Source organism: Lissotriton helveticus, chromosome 8 (assembly GCF_964261635.1).
Source record: "Lissotriton helveticus chromosome 8, aLisHel1.1, whole genome shotgun sequence".
NCBI lineage: Eukaryota > Metazoa > Chordata > Amphibia > Caudata > Salamandridae > Lissotriton > Lissotriton helveticus.
Genome location: NC_136069.1, coordinates 456282908 through 456298566, shown reverse-complemented (window position 1 = coordinate 456298566; position 15659 = coordinate 456282908). Strand labels below are relative to the sequence as shown.

General features: G+C 42.7%; 1 pseudogene; it reads right to left on the bottom strand.

Annotated features, from left to right (window-relative positions):
* Positions 1-10518: 10518 nt before the first annotated feature.
* On the bottom strand, positions 10519-12451 carry LOC144771682 (transketolase-like protein 2; annotated as a pseudogene).
* Positions 12452-15659: the final 3208 nt, after the last annotated feature.

The following is a 15659-nucleotide window of genomic DNA, read 5'->3' as shown; positions in this document are numbered from 1 at the left end:
CCAACGCACTCAATAGGTGACTTGATACAGAGGTGCTGCGGAGCTCTCTGTCGGAAATTTGACCATAGACTCTGAAGGTTTTACTGAACCTTAAGTGCTGGCGGAGCACTTTGCTGGGAAATTCGCTGACCCAATCGGGGTCCTGACTGATAGCTGCAGAGAGGGTGGAGCGCAGGCGTTGCTTCCGAACTGCGGGTGCTGGTCGTATCCTGGTGGTCCTGTCCTGATCCGAATCTGGGTTTCCTGTCCTGTCCTGGGGTGTCCATTCTGCACCTGCTGTCCTACTGAGGGTTATCCTTCCTTGAGGGTTTTCCTGTCCTTAACTGACCCGTGGCCAGGGTTGGTTTTCACACCAGTCTAGGTAAATATTGCTCTGAAATTCTTAAAACTGCACCTTTCTATTTTTTCTGTCTTTGCTTCAATAAAGACATACCTTTGCACGTGAATAATTTTCCATGCTTTCTCCTGCAACCATTGCATTTCATAAAGTCATTTGCATTTGATTTCATAGCGTGTTCCTATGTTACCCTACCTTTTAGAAATCATTTTCTGTATTGCAGTTTGCAACTTCCTGATATGGTCTTGGTTTTTCTCTCAAAAACTGACTAAGTAACTCAGATTTATAGCGTGTTCACCTTGCCCCTTATCTTAGTTTTCCTCTCACTTAGCGGGTTCTCTGTCGCACTTGTATTCTATTGATAAAGCTGTATGACTGCCCTTATTTGAATTTAAGATAAAGCTTTCAAAATTTCCAGTTGTCCGTGGTCATTTCATAAAATAAAGTATAAAAGTTGGGTTTGTATTTTGCTGCCTTTCCTTTTACAGCTAGCTCCCTGACCCATCGTGGTCGTAGGTACCCATAATGGTGGATGGTAAGTTGGGTACACTAGAAGTCATCGAAAGGGAACTCACAATTATTGGTAGTAGATTGTGTGGGCACCTGATCAATGTATATGATAAAGTAAAGTATATGGGCCCGAAGCCAGAAGTGGCGAAATTATTGGTCGGGTGACCCGCGATCTCTAGCAAGTGAATATGTGAAAAAGTCAGAGAGCGCCTTATTGATGTTACTTGAACATGGGTGCCTGGAAGATGATGCCTCAGTCCGTTATTTTTGTTTACTACCTAGGATAGGAGAGATGTATTGTCTTCTAGTTTAGATATAGGTTGTAAAATGTGTTATTTTCTAAGTTTATATTTTTGGCAGGGTGAGAGGAACATTTTTATTCACAGTTTTGATGAAAAATGCTACATGCTGTTGCCTGGTAATGATACTGATAATATAAATAAATATTTACTCTTACATAATGCCTGGTTCCAGGAAGAAAGTGTAGGTGCCAACTTTTTGGATTTAGTTTATGCCAGCAATAAAACCACCTTTCTGACTCTGTTGTCTGGGCTACACCTAGACGGTACATTAGCGTGCCTAAATACTTTCAGAGCTCACCACAGAGGGTTCTGCGTTTGGCTGTAAGACTCCTTCTCCAACCCCGCCATGGGAAAAATACCACCATTAAATTAACCACTACCTTGGCTATTAAACACTCATAGGACCTGATTATGACTATTGGTGGAGCGGTGGCGCGGTGGTCAAATCAACGTGCCACCGCTCTGCCGCAAGTCACCGCCTTCCAGATTATGACTTTTTTAGTAGTCTGACAGGCGGGCGGTGTGGCGGTCCAGTGCCTTTGGAAAAATCAATGCAATCAGGCCCTAAGTGTTTCGAGAGCTCTCAGCAGAGTTGGACTTACATTTCGTCAAAGGAAACTGTGCTCCTACTTGCCAATTTGCAGCCTTCTACCTAAAAGGCTTCCATAACATATCAAGATCAAAAATATCCCAAAACAAAAATATTGCTACAAAAATATTGAGGTAAGAAATATCAGGTTAACACACTTCTTTGTATATTTTAAAGTATACAACATAATACAAATACATATATACAATTAAAAATACATTAAAATATATATAATGAATAAAATATACAGATGTATTTAATAACTACAAATAATATGAGAAAGGTAACTTTAAAATAAACTTAGACAAAAAGCAAAATGAGATAAAACATTACAAATGAATATAAAATGGAAATAAAATGATTACAATCTAACCAACACATATGAATAGTTATAATATTTTAAAAATAAAATGACGCAATATAATTATTGAATCATTGAAATTAAAAAGGTAAAACATACAGTATTCAGATTAAAATGTACCAAATACCAAAAGACCCTTGCCTTTTCCCAGCCAAACCCTTAAAAAGGTTCTTTAATCCCGAAGGATAAACACCTCTGCCATATTCTGATATAATCATAGGACTCAGAGAAATAAATAAATAAATAAAATGAGAAGAGACAGGTATCTCTGCGTGGCTAGCTTGACCAATCTGCGAACACCTGCCACAGATCCCTAGTCTTTGATAGATTACCATCTATAGCTGTTCTGCATGTCCACCTAGCCACTTTCAACCCGCCATTAGGATGCGGGGGGTACAGAATCTGTCCAGTATTTACATATCTCTCGTCTGGCCAGTAATAACAGGTAAAAAAACAACCCCCTTTGTTTACTGTCAAGTCTTTTTTGAAAATCATGATTCAGCCCCAAAAGAGCACAAGAGTTAATGTCAGTGTTAATGGTATCTTCAAGATGTCGCGAATGGTGGATTCCACCACCTTTCAATATTCCTCTATTTCGGGACATGTAAAAAAAATATGTATATCTTTGACTATTGGTGTAAAAATGTAAAATTAAAATGTAAAATTAAAATAAATTTTGAAAAAGAATAAAAGATATTTACAAATACTTCTATAAACAAACTCGGGCAAACTTTAAAATAAATTGTTACATCTTAAAAACAAAGGCGACATTATTTCTAACAGTAATCTACTAAACATAAAAAAAACATTAAAATTCGGTACAACATAAAATCAAATTTAGTTTTTGCACACCTATCGGAAGAACAATAGAAAAACCATCAGACTTTGTTCCGGAAAAAACTAAAAACCTACCTCTTCCCCAATTCCTAAATGTTCCTCTAGTGTCAGTCCCTAGCAGCTTCTGCCTTGGTATAAGCGACTTGATATCCCTTGGGATGAGTGTTGCGCTCTACAAATACCGCAAAAAAAATAAAAATAAAAAAATAAGGTCAAATTTCGTATTCCCACTCTAGCCTGAGCAACACTAGGGAACCTGTTAGACTATGGAGAGGTCAGAGTTCCTAGCCCCACTCTAAACTGAGCAATAGTAGTGAAATTGCTCAACTTTGGAGGGGTCTGTCTCAGTAGTGGTCGGTGGTGAGAGTAGCTGCCGGGTGGTGACGTGGGGAGGGGGAGGGGCAGGGTGGGGCGTAGTAATCTACGGATTACAGAGGATTACAGTTAGATAAACATATAAATAAATAAAACAAATCCAAATGGGATGCAGTGCACGCAACACCATTTGTTTTATTTATTTATATGTTGATGTACCTGTAATCCTCCGTAATCCACACATTACAACTCCCCACCCTGCCCCTCCCCCTCCCCACGTCATCATCCGACAGCTACTCCCACCACAGACCGCTACTGGTCAGATTTACTCCTCCAGCTCGAGACTGAGCTACAGTAGTCACAGTGTAGGACTTGGAAGGGCCAGATTTACTATTCCCACTTCAGCCTGAGCAACTGCAGGGAAAGTGATGGGCTTTGAATACTTACTATTCCCAATCCAACTTGACCAGCAATATAAAAATGTAAGACTTAATCAAAATCACATTCACTATTCAAAACCCTTAGCATTAGAGTTTTGTTTTACATTAAATCCAACAAACTAAATTTTAAAAAGTCTAAAAAAAGAAATGTTATTGCATTTTTACCATAAAAATCCTATTGCGCACATTATGCAAAATAAATTAAATAACTATACATTAATTAATATCTACAAAAATGGAAATTAACAAAAAAACAAATTGTATTAAATATCACAAATTCATCTTCATCAAGAGAATAATTACAGTCACTCGGGGTATCATAATAATTATCCAAATATATCAAACACAATAAACATAGATACAATTTAACTCTATTAATACATGTTTTTATTATACAGATTTATAAAACAACAACATATTCATCAAGGATTTCAATAAAAGGAATGTAATAATGTACATAATTAATTACCCAATTCAACAAATACTATGACATATATATTTTAAAACACTCTTCAACCTACTTCCCTACATACCCAGCAGCCCATAAAAAAACAGTTAACAAATATTCATTTATGAAACCGAAAATGCACACATATCACCGAAAAAAGTAGCTAATTAAACATATACAATAAATTGAAAAACAAATTATCGCAGTGTACATATTAACATTTGGTATTACATAATTAGTAATATAATTATGTTTTGTTTTTTAAATAACACTCTATTGAATATTGCAAAATATATATTTCTATGGTAATTACCTATAAGTCCAAAACCCACCAACAAATGAAAAATAAAAAATGTAATGTATTGTACATTTTTAAATATATAACTAAGCTGGAGGCTACAAGGACCACAAACCCTGTCGCAAACAGAGGAGAAAGGGAAGAAAGAAGAAAAATAATGTAATGGATTCTTTTCGCACTGGCAGCATAAGACTTGGGGCAAAAGGGTTCACTATGAATGGTTCAACAGAAGCACTGCACCCAGAAGGAGACACTGTGAGCGCCCTAAAGTCCCCAAAAGGAGAGGACTCCAAAGTAGAAAAGAAAGTGGATGAATTGGTAGTGCTACCGTTAACAGAGTTGGGCGAATCCAAACAGAATGTAATCACCCGAGCTCCAGCACCTTCACATCCCCAACTAACGCAATTAAAGCTCTTAAAGTGGACATAACGGACGGAAACATTAATCAACAACTATTACTCTTAAACATCTACATACACCCCTGTGACAAGGGGCAGAATTAACCAGATTAATGATAGAAAAATCCACGACAAATCTATTAACTTCGGGGGACTTTAACATGCACCTGATGGGGCAACAGAAGAGGGACGAGCTCCTTGACGAGCAATACCTCACCCGGAATATTCCTTGCCAGGAGCTGTGTAACAAGAAGCGACAAACATCACACGCTAAGAACCTTGTAAAAGACCCGGAACATTTAATCCTTGTGGCTCCAAATGGACGCTTTCCTGAAGACCAGCCCCCGGCAGCAACATTCCACAGGGCAACTTCAAGCAAGTGGATAGATTACACTTTTGTTTCCCTCTCATTCTTCAGCATGATCACAGGCTTCCAGATCGGGGTCCAAGATCAAAGCGATCATTTACAACAAGAAATAATTAACAAGACTTTATAGATCATCATTAGATATGCTAGAAGAGGACCCAGAGTCCATCTACACGGTCAATTTCAGGAAGCTAAAAATTAAAACTAATCATCCGGAGGACTTATTATCAACAGCAAAGGCAATATGGGAGCAACGGGAACGGACAGATGTAAATGAAAATATGATAACATACTGGGAACATCTAACTAAAACATTGGGGAGCGGTGAACAGGAAAAACACTACCCCAGCTTCAAAGACAAACAGTTTGCCAGCCCTCAGGAGATCCAATCTCTAAACTTCAAAACACCAAACCTCCGTAAGCTCAAGAACTCAATAAACAAAATAATACGTACTCTTCGGCGTATAGGCCACGATCCCATCTTATAAAGGGAGTTATCGCAACTCAAAGCAAAAAAGAAAAAAGAGATCTGGCAGGCAAAAAGAAAAAAAGATGATTGCCTATGGGCGAGGCAATTTCACGACTCCAAGACGAACAACAGCGCAAGATTCTGGCGTACAAAAAACAGTTCAGCCAACCAGAACGTGCAAAGAGTAAACTCCCACTAGTCTGAAGAAGCCTGGGCCTCGCATCTGCCCCTGCACTTTAATGATCCATGGAGGCAGATCCTCAATATACCAGAGGCATCCTATCTACTTAAAAGCTCCAACCAGGAACAATTATCCTCCATTCACAATCATGCAGATTAAGAACAGTATAGCCAAGGGTAAGAGGGACGGTGCCCCAGGCCCTAACGGGATTCCACCAATTCTATTCAAACTGGATCCGGAATATTGAGTTTCCATTCTATTGCCACTGTATGCCCAAATAACAGAAGGAGACATCATCCCGGACTCCTGGCGTGGTTCAATTATATCCCCATTATACAAGAAAGGGGACAAGAACTCAGCTAAGAGTTACATGCTTGTAGCCTTAATTGACATTCGTCGGCTTTGACAAAGTCGATAGAAATAAGCTTTGGCACGAACTCAAGGAAATGAAAATACCTTCTGTGCTTCTAAAACAGTTAATACTGCTTCACACAAAAACTTGGGTCCAAGTAAAGATCGGAGCCAGAAAGTACTTGTCTAGGAAAATTCCAACAACCATGGGGCTCAAACAGGGGTGCGTTCTGCCACCTACGCTCTTCAACTTATTTATGTCTGACCTTTCGACAGAACTGATTGCTTGCAACTCTCATCTGCCTAAGCTAGGAGGCCTCCCACTTTCCAACCTTTTGTGCGCAGACGATCTTGTACTGGTCAGCCAGACCCCCATCAGTCTCCAACGCTTATTGGACACTACTAGTCGATGTTCTACATCTAATGGATTAACCATTAACCATGACAAAACGCAGGTCATGAGGATACATCCAAAAAGGGAAACCTCCAAACACTGCTGGCATATAGCAGACTCTCTAATCGAAGTAGTCAACCAGTATAAGTATTTAGGAGTGATCATGGATAACAAGGGGACTTTCAATCTGCAAAAAGAAGTAATCAAAAGAAGAGGCAACTCGATTGCGGTAGCCATAAAATTGATCAAACAGAAAACGGCCGGCCCTAGCCTTATCCCACTGCTACAAGTCTGGCAAGAGAAACTCATCCCGGCTATCACTTATGGGAGTGAGTGTCTGAGGGGAAGAGATGCATTGACTTTGGACAGAACAGTTTCTAGAGCAGCAAGAATCATTTTTAATTTACCAAAGTACGTCTCACCAGCCCAAATAAGGCTAGAATTTGGCATGTAAAGTCAATAAATAGCCCGCAAAGGATCCTATACCAAGACCTGGTACAGGATAAAAAAATCTGGAGCAGGCACACTGAACTCATATTTATGGAAAGAAATACATCTAACGAGGGAGTGTGCAGCAAGGTCTTATATGAAATCATCTGTACATCGTCTGGGACTCAAGGAACTCTGGGCAGCCTCAGGATCCTATCCCTGTTTTAACCAAATTGTTAACAAAACAGTGAAAAAGCTATCACTAGTAAAAGATAAGGCGACACTTACAGAAAGAGCCCATGGATGATTTGTGGTCCACAGCTATGATAAATCCTCTCCACAACCATACTTAGGCACTGGCTTCAATAGAAAGAGGAAAGAAAAATATCTTCACTTTCGTTTGGGCATTTTACCATCTTTACCGCATCTTCCCCCATGGAAGCGACTTCATGGTCAGTTAATATGCCGCCTATGCGAGGACGCCAACAAAGTGTTTTACATCTGCTATGTATATGCAGAAATCTACAGGCCGAACAGCGACAGTTACTAAAGCCACTCTTTGTAAGAAAGGGGATAAGATCCTGCAGACAAGCTGTGAAGGCATGTTTTGGAGGTGGAGATGTACAACTAGCGTGTCGCATTGTTCAATTCATGGAAGCAGCTGGGGCAAAAGCTCTTGCATCAAGTAACCAGACTGCATAATCACTGCGCCACACGGCCCCTTAAAGCTAACAGCAAATCTACTCATACTGCTCATAGCAACAAATTGATGATGGAACAGTCCCTCGCTTCTCTTTAAAAATGGAGCATTGCATTCTTAACTTACGGACTGTGTAAACATTTACTGACAAATGCTCGATGCCGGTTAAACAATTCAAGAAAGTTACATGTTTTATCTAAAAGATTTTAGAATATGAATTCTGCTGCTGCAGCTCTGTGTACGTCAATATAATTCATGCCAGTTGTATATGTTTAATTTAAGTGGTTTTAGAATATGAATTTTCCTGCTTTTACGGTTTTTACACAGAAATTGTAAAGTTTTTAATTAACCACACAATAAAATATTACCTTACCTTAAAATATATAACTAATCACAAAAATACTAAAAAATATGTATGACTATTTAAAAGGAAATTAATGATAACTTCTAACATTCATACAGATAAACATTTTACAAAAACCTAAATGTTACACCTAATGCAATGATATTAAATAAAATGATATTAAATATTCCTATAGTATTTTTACCAAAGTACCTAAACATATGTTCTTATCTACAATATGTCCCACAATATTCTGGACTTGACACTATGGGCCCCATTAGGAAGGCGGGCGGACATTGTCCGCCCGCCACCCTATCGGAGAACGGGACCGCCCGCCATAAGGGCGGGGGTCCTGTGGGGGGAATTAGAATGTGCCCGCCACAGTGGTGGACACATCCTGTAGTTTTAGCATTGTGGCGGGCGGTGCACTCTGCACCGACCACCACAATGCTAAAAATGCTTTTTAGCATTTGCATATTCAAAGCAGCATATGCAAATGTGAGGGGGTAACATAGGTACCCCCCCTGTCCTCCCCCACCACTGCCTACACCAGGGGGGCCCGCAGGGGCCCCCCGCAGCAAACACCACCTGCCTTTCCGTGGCGGCATTGCTGCCGCGGAAAGGCACCTATGGCTCAGCATCGTAATATGGCTGGCGGTGTCCATTGGACACCGCCACCATATTATTCCCTTTCCGCCGCGGTCGCAAGGAGACCGGGGCGGAAAACAGACGGGCGGTGTTTTTTCACTGACGCCATCCCCCCCGCCATCCTAATATGGCGGGGGGCATTTGGACTTGCGATGTCGGGCGGATTGCCTCCGCCAGGCCGGCGGTGGCCACCGCCAGCCTGGCGGAGGCAATCCGCCCGACATCGTAATGGACCCCTAAATTGGTGAGGCCATCACTTTCTTTAATTTGGTAGACCGGCATTTCAGTGAACAGCAAAGATAAATGAACCCTACAAGAGATGAAAAGTAACCTAATAGGGAAAAAGGGAAGTTGTAAGAAAGAGATTAAGAAATACAGAGAAGAAATCAGAAAAGGAAGAAACGACTCAACTAAAAACACTTTTTTTCCTTTTATATTGTTTATAAGTACTACACTAGTTCTACTAATGAACTACGAAATGCTATTCACAAACCTACATGCAAAGGTTCCACCCTGCTTTTCATATATTTTATTGTTAAGATCTCCATCACAAATATAGAGTCTCTAATCGCATAAGTATAAGTTTTAGCTGTAAATGTGGGAAAGATAGAGGAGATTAGCTGAAAATGTGGTATGCTTGCTACTGAAGGAAATGGTTCAGGGAGGAGAACGGAAGTGCAAAGGGAAGGTTTGGGAGCGGTTTAGGAAGGGAAACACATCCACCAATACTGCTGTTCACATACTGCCCTTCTGTGGTTACTACAGCTATTAAGGACCAAAAACAGTTGTAAATATACTCTGGGTCTGGTGCTGGAGCAAGTCCAGCACCAGCCATGGCCACTCACAGGAACTGTGAAACCCTCCAGTAGAAAATAATGGAAGCAGGGACTTGAAATAAAACCTTTACAAACTAATGTTAAAATAAATGTAATTATTTACACTGTAAGTAAGTATTTCTTTATTCGGTTTCTGTCATCAAGAAAAACCATAAAAGCATTTTTTTTTTTGGGAGGGTTCACTATTTAGATTTAATGGCAAGTGTAACATTAAGTGCAGCAGACACTGTGGTCCATAAAACATTGGTCACTGAACATGGATCCAAATTACTTCAGAGCAAGAATACATGTTTATAAATGAGTGTGAACACTAGCCAATGGTCACTGCCTTCAATAATCTTCAAGTAACGCCCCTATGTTCTGTTACAGGGTCATCAGAAGGAGCACCTTTGGAGGCAGGTACAGAAGCACCTTTGTTATGGTCCATGAAAACGAGACCAGTAAACTTGTGAAGAGAAAGAGCAAGCAACAATGTCACCATTTAAGAAACTGGTATGTAAATCAAATGAATTACAATTGCATTCTTCCCCCCTAACCCTGATGAGTTCAGTGAGGAAAGCTAATGTGGCTGCCACAGAACAAAGGCTTTTTATTGATCCCAAAGGACCTAAGAGTACTGTTTGTTAGTCTAGCCATCCCCTCAAAAAGTGTATGGTATCCAGAAAGATATACCATTATTGCTAGCTAGGTAGGTTCCCCATGTCTCACTTTAGTCTCAATGTACATATAGCTGTGGAATGGTCAGTATTCCATCTTCCAAGTGCTTATGTAGACTTGAAAGCAAGGACAGCAAAGTGCTACATTACGGCATGTCACATTAGCCAGGAAACATAGAAGCAATACTAAGTTTTCGTTCAACTTCCACAATTGCCTACAGTGTATATAATCCTTCATCTGAAAGAATGAGAAATGTTTTGACATTGCCATTAACAGGGACTCTACCATAATTGCCTTCTAGCAGCCACCACTGCCTCACTAGAGGCCTCATTCCTCAACACCAAATTATAAGCCTTCAGTTTGCAAAGGTAGCCTTCACAGCTTCAACTATGCACTTGGCACTGATGCCAAACATGTCCAAGAGTTCATTAGGCTTCCCACTTTGTGGCACGCGGTTCACAGCAAGATGCTGAACAAGGATTCCAGGTTCTCCAGAAACTGCTGCAGACACAGCCTCCCCAATGCCTCCTTCTCTGTAGTGATCTTCCATAGTGATGATTCGACCTCCAGTGGCTCTGGCACTAGAGATTATGGTAGCTGCATCCAACGGCTTGATGGTGAAAGGGTCTACCACGCGCACATTAGTACCTTGCTTGGCAAGCTGATCGGCAGCCGCCAGGGCCTCATGCAAAGTGACTCCAGCGCCAACTATGGTAACTCAGTCGGTGTCACTTTAACGGACAACCTTTGCTTGTCCAATTTCAAATTTCTCTTCAGGTGAATAGATGACCGCAGTCTCAGGGTGGCTTGTTAGGATGAAGCAGATACCCTTGGTATTGGTGGCCAGAAGAACGGCATGCTCAGTGGATACTGCGTCACTGGGGTAGAAGACAGTGCATGTGGGGACAGCCCGGAACATTGCCAAGTCCTCCAGTGCCATCTGAAAGGGTCCATCCTCACCAATAGACATGCCACAGTGCGAGCCACAGAGGTTAACATTGGACTGGGAGATGGCACCCATGCGGATCTGGTCATATGCGCGAGAGAAGAAGGCCGCAAAAGTGCTGGCAAACGCCACGGTGCGATTACGGGTGGCACAGCCCATCGCTACCCTCACCATGTTTTGCTCAGCAATGAAGCATTCAATGTAGCGATCAGGGTGGTCCTTCTTGAAGATCTCAGAAAATGTGGAATTCTTTGTATCCTCATCCAGTGCAATGACACGATTATTTGCGTGGCCCAGTTTAGCCAACGCCAAGCCATACGCTTTCCGGGTTGCTATCTTATCTCCCGGCTTGTAGCTCGGGGGAGAGGGCATTAGGATGCCATCGATGACAACTTTCGGAGAGTCCTCTGCGGGCAGCTCTGGGCAGAGCCTGGTAACATTCTTGATCTCATTCTGGATGGCTTCAACCATTGCCTCCACCTTGTCCTTCGGCATGGGCTTTCCATGCCAATTGTCTTCATTTTCAACTCCTGCAATCCCCTTCCCTTTGAAGGTTTTGGCAATGATCGCTGTCGGCTTGTCTTTCAGATGGGACGCCTGCCATAGAGCGTGGCACAGCTCCGCGACATCATGGCCATCGACGACATAAGTGTTCCACCCAAATGCTTCACAGCCCTTCTTATAGATGTCAGTCTGGTGCTGATGGGGCGCAGCCTCACTCTGGCCCAAGCGGTTGACATCAAAAATGGCTACCAGGTTGTCCAACTTGTAGTGGGAGGCAAAAGCCAAGGCCTCCCACACAGCTCCCTCCGACGACTCCCCGTCACCCAGCAGACAGTACACCCGGTAGCTGGATTTATCAAAGTACTTCCCAGTGTAGGCCATGCCGCAGGCCGCTCCCAGGCCTTGTCCCAGGGACCCAGTGGCCACATCCATAAAAGGCAGTTTAGGGGTGGGGTGTCCTTCCAGATCCGAGTCGATCTTCCTCAAATTAAGCAGTTCAGATTCTTTAAATAGCCAGCTTCCACCCAGGCAGCATACAGGATGGGAGCAGCATGGCCCTTGGACAGCACAAAGCGGTCGTTGTTGGCGTTGGCCGGGTCAGATGCCTTGTACTTCATGGTGTGGAAGAAGAGGACCGACACTACCTCCGCGGCACTGCAGCATGACTTGGGGTGCCCAGAGTTGGAGGCGCAGGTGGCCCGGATGGAGTGAACCCGGAGCCGGTGCGCCAGGTCCCGGAGGCCCTGCAGGTGCTGCTCCTCGGGCTGCTGGTAGGAGGCCATGCTGTGGAGTCAGGGCGGGAGCGAGCGAGGATGCTGAAGAGCCATAAAAACATTTTACACAAATAAATTACATTTCACATTCTGCGTTTTAAAACGGAATACTGCCTCTTAAAACATTTTTTATAAGCATGTGATGTTCTAAAAACAGGCAAATTTGCTATTAGATGCTCTGTAATTTATACAACATTAAAACAAATTCATAATATGTACATAGAGCTTTGTAAGGGAACATCGTCTTGCTTTATACGTGCATAATTAGGTTATCAATGCGCGTAAGTATACAACGATTTTTATAAATTTAGTCGATGCCGGAAAATACATTTCAGAAACTTAACAATATACTTCGATTTCCACTCCTCACCCAAATACTGTAAGAATAGGAAGGCCGGGTGGCATCTTCTGATACCCATATGTTTTAATAGCGGAATCCGCAAAACCTTTCTATGCTCCCTGTAAAATTTACAGAAAAAGAAAGTATGAATGGTTGCCTGACTTGAGATCTCATCGCACGGACATAAGGGTGGTTCTGAGACCCAGTTAATTCTTGTAGGAAAGGCAACCAGACGATGCAAAATATTTAACCTGAACCTAGGGTCACATTACGATCGCGGTTTTCCTGCATCCTCCAGGCCGGCACAAGCCACCGCCGGCCCAGAGGATGCGGGAAAACCACCGCAGAGCATCCAAAGACCCACCGCCAAATAAGGATGGCTGGTGGGTCTTGGTGTATGTCCGCCGCTTTTCCGCCGCGGTCGGCTTACAACCGCGGTGGAAAAGCTCTTATATGGTGGCGGTTTCTCTCAGACACCGCCAGCCATATTAGGATTGCGTATCAGATATGCTTTTCCGCGGCGGGTTCTCCGCCGTGGAAAAGCATACAGATATGCACTTCGGGGGCCCGTTGCGGGCCCCCAGGGTGAAGGGGGTGGGGGGTGCACATGGGGGGTACCTATGGTACCCCCTGCATTTACATGCAGACAGCGGCAGGCACCGCGCGGTGCCTGCCGCTTTCTTCATGTAAATGCAATGCGTGCTTTTTTACCATTGCGGCGGGTGCAGCTTGAAGCCGCACCCGCCGCAATGTTAAAATAGAGGATGTGCCTGCCAGGGTGGCGGTCACATCCTAATTGCACAGGAGGGAACGCCGCAGCCCATGCGGACGTTCCCTCCTCATCAGGGGTCGCGGACGGACTCAAGTCCGTCCGCAATCCTAATGGGCTCCCTAGTTAGGAGAAATCTCTCAAAGGTGGTGAAATCATGAGTTAAATAAGGCTGAATGGAAAAAGTAGTTTGAACAGCCATGGATTGTTGGACAGATGGTTTAGAGGCTTCTTTGGTTATCCGTATTTCTTCTAGATGTGTGAGGGACAGCACCTGTAGTGCCTTTCTTGATAATGACCGAATAGAAGTTGGTACCAGGTAATATTTTTCCAGTCCTAGGTCATTTAAGAAACATTTTATGTATGATAACCAGCCAATCTTATGTGACTGGACCAAGCCCATACAATCTGAAATGATTCGCTGAGTGAATGCGTTTTTGTCTGTCGACCAAATGCGGTGCCAAAGAAGGAGTGATTGTATTTTGGCTAAATCTGTGAGAAATCCCCAATTCCATATGACACGAAAAAGTAGATACACTCTTTGGTGCCGCTAGAAGGAATCTCAAAAAATCGTTCTCTGCCACTTGTAGGCTGCTGGTATTTGCATACCCCTACACTCCAGCCCCATATAGCGCTACTGATTGGCATTTAGCTTTATAAATCTTTAAAAGCTCTACCGGCGACCTCTTTCCCAATTTTTTTGAAAAAGTTACGAGGGCCGTAGTTGCTCTCATAAGATGGAATTTTCTGGATTCAATTGCTGATTTCCAGTTAAGTTTATGGTCGATAATAATTCCCAAGTATGAGTATTGTGCTGTGATTGCCAATTTAACCTTGTTCAGATATATGTCCTTTGTCCTTTTTTTCCCTGGTCCTGCTGTCATAACAAAGGTTTTTTTTATATTAATGCGTAAATCCAGCTTACCCATAAATTGGGAATATCTATTTAGCGCCTTCTGCAGTTCTAAAGGGGTACGAGCCAGTATCACCGCGTCGTCCGTGTAGAGTAGAGCTGGAATCGGACGGTGTTTTATTAATGGAAGGTCCTGGCTCCCATTCAGCATAGCTCTCTCCAAACCGTTGGGGTAAAGCGTGAAGAGGAAGGGAGCCAGGACACAACCTTGTCTGACTCCTCTCTCTACTCCAAATGACGCGGATAACTCGCCCTTTACCCCAAACCTCACCCTAGCTGAGGTATTGGAGTATAATTCGCACAGGAAATTTACCAAAGATAGACCTACTCCCATATCCAGTAACACAGACCAAAGTTTAGCATGGCAAACGCAGTCAAAGGCTGCTGACAGATCCACATATACCATGTAAATACTGCCCGCCTTTGCACATCGTACTTGCCTAGTAGCATTGTCAGGTTTAGGGCCTGTTCAACTGTCCCTAGGCAATCCCGGAACCCAAATTGAATGTCTGAAAGGATACTGCCATCGTCCGCCCACCGCTGGAGGCGTTCAAGAATGATTCTGCCCGCCACTTTGCCCAAGGAGTCCTGGAGACATATTATATTGTAATTCTGGAAAAATTTAACCCGTGCCATTTTCTACCTTAGGACAGAGTCCGGCTATATTCTAGAAAAGAAACGCAATAGGGGAACCTTCTTTAACTGGGTTATTATCCGCTAACACTATGGCCTGTTCTACTAATAAATCATCAAACGTTCCAAATACCACATCATTTCCATGCGGAAGAGTGGCTGAGATGCTTTCTGATGACCTGGCACTTTTGCTGCCTACTATAGAGTTGACTATATCCCTTTCATTGCGATTTAATTCCACTGAGAGTATGCTGGGATCCAATGATTTAAGCTGTTTACCTTCAAGTCCAACAATTGGGATTGGTAAAATTATTGGTTGTATAAGTTCGTAGCGGTCCCCGAAGACCTGGTTGGGGAGTCAATCTAATCCTTCCTGCCCATAAAGCATGGAGAAGCGATTAAAAGTGGGGACGTTAAAACCAGAGCGTTCTGTATTGTACCCATATAGGGCGCGAGATCTTGGAGGATTTGCCTACAATGATTGAGGGTAGAAATAACTTAAGTTGCGTGTTGAAATTTCTTCCCTGCCTCTGTCGGTGTACCAATCGCCAATGTGTCTAATTACTTTACG